Below are 6,665 nucleotides of genomic sequence, written 5' to 3'. Positions count from 1 at the left end.
AACCTAATTCACTTGTGTAGCATTTTGTCTAGTCATTATCCATGTCACTATGAACTTAGTCTTCATCTTCCAACCTCCATAGCTGCCATGCTCTAGATCCATGCATTTCAACATGGTATCAGAGCTCAACTGAGTATGACATAACTCATTTCTCTATCCTCTCAATTCCTTTTAACCTTAGGTCAGCTCAAATCTAGCTCATGGTCTCATTTCTCACTTCCAGCTCCACTTGATCTTGTGGCAGCCATAGCCAAAACAATACCTACCTACCTTGGAGCCTCAGCATCTCCTTGTGGGAGCTTTCACTCAACCGCCAAGACCCACGGACCGCTTATTGTTTCAAGCGTTCCAAGCAAGCTCTAATGGCTATCTCTCACCTAGCCGACACGCCGTCGATCCTACGAGTGTAGTGAGCTTACCTTAGTGCCGATATGAGTTGCCTCCTCTCTCACACACACCGGCAGCTCCACGATCCTAGATGCTAGCTAAAGCATCATCAAACCTCCTCCACCTCCAAGCTCCATCCTCCATAGTCATGCGCGCAAGAAGAGAGAAGAGAAGAGAAGAAGAGAAGAGGAGATGGTGAAGAGCTTCACCCTCTTGATCCCTCACTCTCACACACTCACTCCCTCACACTCTCACACTCCCTCTCTCAAGAGCACACACAAGCGAGGAGATGAGAAGGAGAGAAGAAGAAAAAGACTCTTGTTGCCACACACCAAAGAATGATCTCTTATTCACTTTTTGAACTTTATATATACAAACCCTAAAATCCCATGGGCACCCATCCCTTTACATGACCGGCCATTGTGGCAAGGTTCTTTTTCCATTTCCCTCTTCTAGCCTTGTGCCTCTAGCCTACACCCGTCTAATATTTTACAATTGGCACAGGAGGGAGCCTGGCGCTCTTTTACAAGAGTTTTTCGAGTTTTTTGAGGCGCCTTTTTATTTATGGTTGCGCTTTTTGCCCTAGTTCATCTTTAGAGGCCGCCTACGTGTCTTTGCTCTTTTTCCATCTTCCTTTTGCTTTTTCCTCCATTTTTCCACCATCTCGACTTGGGGTTAACATTATCCCCTCTTAGACAGGTGCCAGTCCCATGGCACTTCGGCGTTGGTGTAAGGGTGAGGGCCACATGTAAACTCAGGTGCTTGTGGAAGCTCAAGAATGATGTTCATCGGAGCAGCTCACTGCTGGATGTCATGGGTGGACGAGGGCCTCCGAAGTTGGTGATTTGGCGCTTTTGGGATGCCTGAAGAAGAAGGTACGGTGCTCTACCTAAGGGGAGTGCTTTCCTCAGCATGTTGGTGCATTGTGCTCGTGCTAATGGAATGGGGAGGTGGGTCGAGCCCGGGTGATGTCCCACACTTGAGGACCCCATTTGTGCCAAGGGGGTGCGGTGCCAGTGGCTTAGGGTGACAAGTCTAACCATAGGTGAGTGTTACCTTCCTAGGTGTGTCCTACCCTTGATGTGCCCTAAGCGTGACGTGGGGGAGGAAAAAGGGCTAGGGGGTTAGGAGTGGAGCCAGCCAACCGAAGCCATCAGGCACGCCTAACTTAAGGACCCCTTGGTGCAGTGATCGTGCTTTTCTTTTCTTCTGTTCTCTTTTTTTTTTGTGGATACATTTTGGGATAGTATTACACCGGGAGTATGACAACCAAGTCTAATTATCATCATCGGAATGGGGGGGAGGGAGGGCGGATGGATTTGCGTAAAAATTGATGGCTTTGCATGCACCCTTTCAGGTTCATGCGGACGTGGAGAGAGGTGGTGGATAGGAAGGGGTGATTACACCTAGTGAATTAGTTGTCACTCATATCCTCTAGGAGAGCTAGGCAAAAGGAAGGTAGTAGGATAGCTCTCATCATTAAGCGGGCCATATCACAGCTATCAATAGCATTGGGATAAAAAAAGAGGGGAGGCAAGCCGTTTTCTTGCGGTGTCGGATCTTGCTTGAGTAGGAGCCTTAAGGAACCTAAGGTAATTACACGTAGTTATGAAAGCGGGATCGGGACAGGAGGAGAATTCCGTGAGGAAGCACATCATGGAGTTTGTTAGGCTTCCTAAATAAAAAAGTAGAGCATCCTCAAAGGAGGTGGTAGTGGAATTGTGGATGACGGGGAAGTCATGCCTTCCATGGAGGGTGGTGACAAAATCCACGCCTACCCTACGAGGATACGCCATGAATGTGGGGTCATTCCTCTTGTAGGGTAGGGTGTTGCAAAATGCCATCCAGGCGAGCATGTTGATATTGCATATTCGCCTTCTCCAGAGGGGTTGGCAGTCGTAGCCCCTTACGGTGTGTGGCACTTCATACACTTTGTCTTGCCAAAATTTTGCCTCCTCCATGCCTCACAGAGTGGGGGTTCTTGCCCTGTCATCCAGCCATTTTTGGCCTAGTCGGCTGCCAATCGTGATCACCTCCTCCATTACTTTGATCGGCAGGATCCTTCTTAGGCTGTTAGGCATAAGGAGGCTGAAAGAGAAGGGGTCCTTTTTGATTTCCTACCATTCCCAGACCACCAACTCTGCGTGGAATTGCGTTGGGAGGTCATCGGGGCATGGTGGGAGGGATGCGGATGGCCGCACGACTGGCCTATCCTGATCGTGCGACAAGGGGGGCTATGGGACTATTTCTTCACTGGTTCTTCTTATGACGAATTCAATGTCAGTGTCCTCCCCCTGCCGGTCGTCTAGCTACGCCCCTTCCTCAAAGCAAAGTGCATCTGCCTCCTGGGGGGTTAGGCCGGCCAATAGCAGGTACTTTCGCTGTTCTTCTAAGCCCAGCCTAACCTCCGCATGTTGGGGTGGCATCTGTAGCCCCGCATGCAGGGCTCTACGTGCGATGCTCAGTTTCTTCTGCACCACCTTCAATAGCTCCTTTCCCTCCAGTTGGGTTGTGTCCAGTAGTGTGTTGAGGAAGGCCTGTTGTTGCTGGGCAGTGAAGGCTATCTAGGCGGCATCCGCTTTGCTTTCTACCAGGATTTTTTCTTTCTCCACCAAGGCGAGGTGCCGCGCCACTGCCTTCACCCATTTCTTGTTCTGCGTGGCCTATTCCTCGGCCCTTTTGCTCATTCCTTCCATGCTCTCCCCCTGCTTCTGTGCTAGGGTTACGAGCTTCTACTTCTAGGCTCTGAGCTCTTTGCTCATGTTGTCTTGCTCTTTCTTCCTGAGGTGTAGTTGATCGGTGATGGACTCGATCTCTTTTCGTTGTTGCTCCCTCTCTTGTCTTCTCTTCTCTTCTTTGGCGTTCAGTTTCTCCATCATCTACTCAATGGTGGGGTGGCCGGTTTTGACTCCAATTTCTTATATTGCATCAGGAGGAGCTTGTATTCCCGCTGCATCTGCACAAGTTCTTGAATCTTGTCCTCCAGCTGCTGTTTGTAGCTTTCTTCCCTGTCCTCTTTTGCTTTCAATTCTTGCTTGAGTTCAAATATTTGGCGTTGCTGCATGGCGATGATGCGGGTTTTCTCCAGTTGGAAGGCCGCCACTAACTCTTTCTCTGTCACCAACTCAGCCACCACCATTCTTTTTTCCTCCTTCACTCTCTCTAGTTGGGAGAGCAGCTCAACGATGTATTCGTCGTAACTGGCTGATGGCATCATTGTAGCATGGGTGGGGGTAGTTGAGGCCTCCATATGCGGACGCTTCTGGTCCAGCCTCGATTATGCATTTGCGACTGTCCTTTTTGGTCCTGTGGTCATGGTTTCCGTGCTCTTCCCTTGGGCCATCTCTTTACTGATGAAGTATTGCATCCAGGCCACCAAGTTGGACATTTCCAAGCTGGTGGGGATGCTAGGGGTGAGCGTAGTGGGTTTAGCGGGGGGTGCCATGAGGATGGGGATAGGATGGAGGGGTGCTTTGCCTTTTCCTTCCGGAACTACGGGGGGCGCGGGTTCTGGTGCCTGCATGTTGGAGCTAGGCTCTTCTTCCCTCGGCTGGTTCCAGGCTTCTGGGTCATCCACCCTGCATTGCTGCTCGATGGACCGGCGAGTAGCCTCGGCCAAGTCCTCCTCCTCCTTTCTTCTTAACTCCTCTTCCTCCTCCGCGACTCTTCTTTTCCTTTCCTTTTCGGCCTTTTTGTATTCTTCCTCTAGTTTCTCTTTTTCCTCCTGCTCTTCTCTTCTTCTCCTTTCAGCCTCTTGCTTTGACGCCTTTTTAGTATGCTTGACTTGCTCTGTTGTTTCTTCTTCTTCCTGCTTCCTCTTCCTTTCTCTCTCCTCGGCCTCCTTGAGGGATTGTCTTTTCGCTTTCTCCAAGTCTTCCTTCTCCTTCCTGCAACCTTCATCCTGTTTCTTTTTCTTTTGCGCTGCCTTTTTCTTGGTCTCCTTGACCTGCTTTTTGCTTTTCTGTTCTTCCCCTTCTTCCTCAGTCTCAGTCCTATCACTGGGCCTCTCCTAGTGTTGATGATGAGGTGATCTGTCGGGTGTTTCCCCCTCCCCCTCTTCTGCCTCCTTCGCTTCCTTCATGGCCTCCTGGATAAGCGTTGTTAAGATGCTCCCGTAGGCGATGAACGAGGCTTTGGAAGAGGCCCTCTTTCTTTCTGCGGCCTTCGACATTGGGGATTCTCCTCCTGTGGGCATGCTTCCTAAGGCTAGCGCTCGAGCTGCCTGGTCGATGGTCTTGCGCACATAGCCATTCCAGTCGACTTCATGTAGGGTATGGGCCGCCACATTCTCCAGTATCGGTACGCTGATCCGGTGCATCAATGCGTTGTAGCACTGGCTGGAAAAGAGCGTATGTATGAGTTTCGCTTATAACCTGGTCTCTGCATTGGGGATGTCCTGGGTACTGATGCTGTCGTTTGTCAGCACGTCCTCCTTTCTCATCCCCAACATGGCATATACATCCCTCTTCTGCTTCTTTTCCACCTTTGGTTCCAGTCCCAGTGCCTTCTCCACCAAGGCGGGGGTTAGGCGAACCAATACTTGCTTAGCATTCTGTCCTCTTCCCACTGTGATGGTGCTGCATTCGATGTCGGGGTCGTAGGACCTGAGAAATTCCACATAGCTCGTGTGGTCGGGTTCTTGTGTGAAATTTTCCAGGTACTTCTTGAAGTTGTAGCTTTCCACGACTCTCCTGGCCGCCTCTTCCTTGGCCACTAATTCTTCTACATTGTGAATAGTTCGGAATTTCAATTGATTGTAGGCACGGCTCTCCAAGGTGATGCTGTACCACATTCTCTCCTCTTCCGTGAATGGGAGTCGGTGGGCTCGGTCTTGCTGCGACATTTTTTGTTCCTTTCATAAACCGTAATTTTAATTAGTGCTTGCGACATAATAATTTGCTAAAAAAGAAAAACTCTATGCTTTTGAATGAATTCATTAAGATCTAATGCAGATACCCCTTTTCAGACTTTGACTTTTTGCCCTTTACTTCAAAGTTTCCATGCCCTTTTCCTACCCCATCTGTTTTTTATAATATATGGCTATGTGTTTGACTGACTTTGCTTTGATTTACTGATTCTGATTTGATTCACCTTACCCCCTCCCCTTCTAGCTTGAGAAGAATCCTTCCTAGGATTTAGTGTCAGAAGGTTAAGGGATTTCGGCATGGAGGTGTAGGGGTTACTTGTGAAGGAGCCAAGTATAGAAATTGGGATTGTATTCCAATTGGGCTTCGCGGTCCAGATCACAGGGCTTAATCCCCACTTGGGTGATGTATGTGAGAACGTCTGTTAGGAAGTCACCAGAGTTGACTCGGCTAGCAATGTGTAACTCTTCCTCAGTCAACAAACGGTCGAGGTAGAGGTGCCCTTTGATGTGTTCTTCAATCAAACGGCTCCAAAGAGTGGTTAACACTCAATATGAGGTTGGCGCGATGTATGTGGGGTCGTACTCTGTTGTTTTGATACTGCGGCGTTGCTCAGCGTTGGTCATTATTTGGCATCCTTCAACTTCCCATTGCAACCTAAGAGCGTACCAATGCCTTAAGAACTGGGATTTCGTCCCAACAAGTCTTGATAGCTCTGCCACTTCTTGGTCAGTGATGGCAGAAGTGGTTTGTTGATCATACGACGTGATGAGGCATTGTTTGATTGCTTGCTCTTTGGAGATCTCACTGCTGAGCAATTTAGCCACGGAGGTAGCGACTTTTGCAAATGCGAATTCAAATGTTTCCCAAGAACAAGGCATCATTTGAACTTCGATTGCGAAAGACTCATCCAATAGGCCTAAGTCTAGGCGATCATAGCTCAGAGCTAGCAATACAAAAGTGGCGTCCAGTCGCTTAATGCAATCCACCACATCATCCCTTGTTTCCTCAGCTAAATCAGCTGCTAATGAGAGAAATGATTTCCTCTCGTAAGAGGGCCTAAGGCTTGCGGGTGGTTGGGGTTTGGTAGGATTGAGCCTTTGGCGACGAAAAGTTACGGTGATGAGTGTTCATGAGCTTGCGATTGGGTCGCTGGGGCGAAGGCTGGGTTAGCAGCAGCCTCGAGTGACGGCTTGCTACTTTCAGGACAGATTTGGAAAGTCGGAGCGACTCTGGCGGGTGATGACTCTTGTGACAACGGTTGTCGCTTGGGTCGATAAGCTTGGGTGACTCTCTTGGGTTCGCGCGTGGATAAACTTGATGGTTGCGGGTCCAGGAAGCTCTGCGGCTTGTGGTTTTGAGGTTCTACGGTTTTTGGGATGATCAAGCTTGAGGCTGGCATACGAGTGGTGC

Source organism: Lygodium microphyllum, chromosome 29 (assembly GCF_053477565.2).
Source record: "Lygodium microphyllum isolate KBCC chromosome 29, Lygodium_microphyllum_v1.1.10, whole genome shotgun sequence".
Lineage (NCBI taxonomy): Eukaryota > Viridiplantae > Streptophyta > Polypodiopsida > Schizaeales > Lygodiaceae > Lygodium > Lygodium microphyllum.
This window is presented reverse-complemented; position numbering follows the sequence as displayed.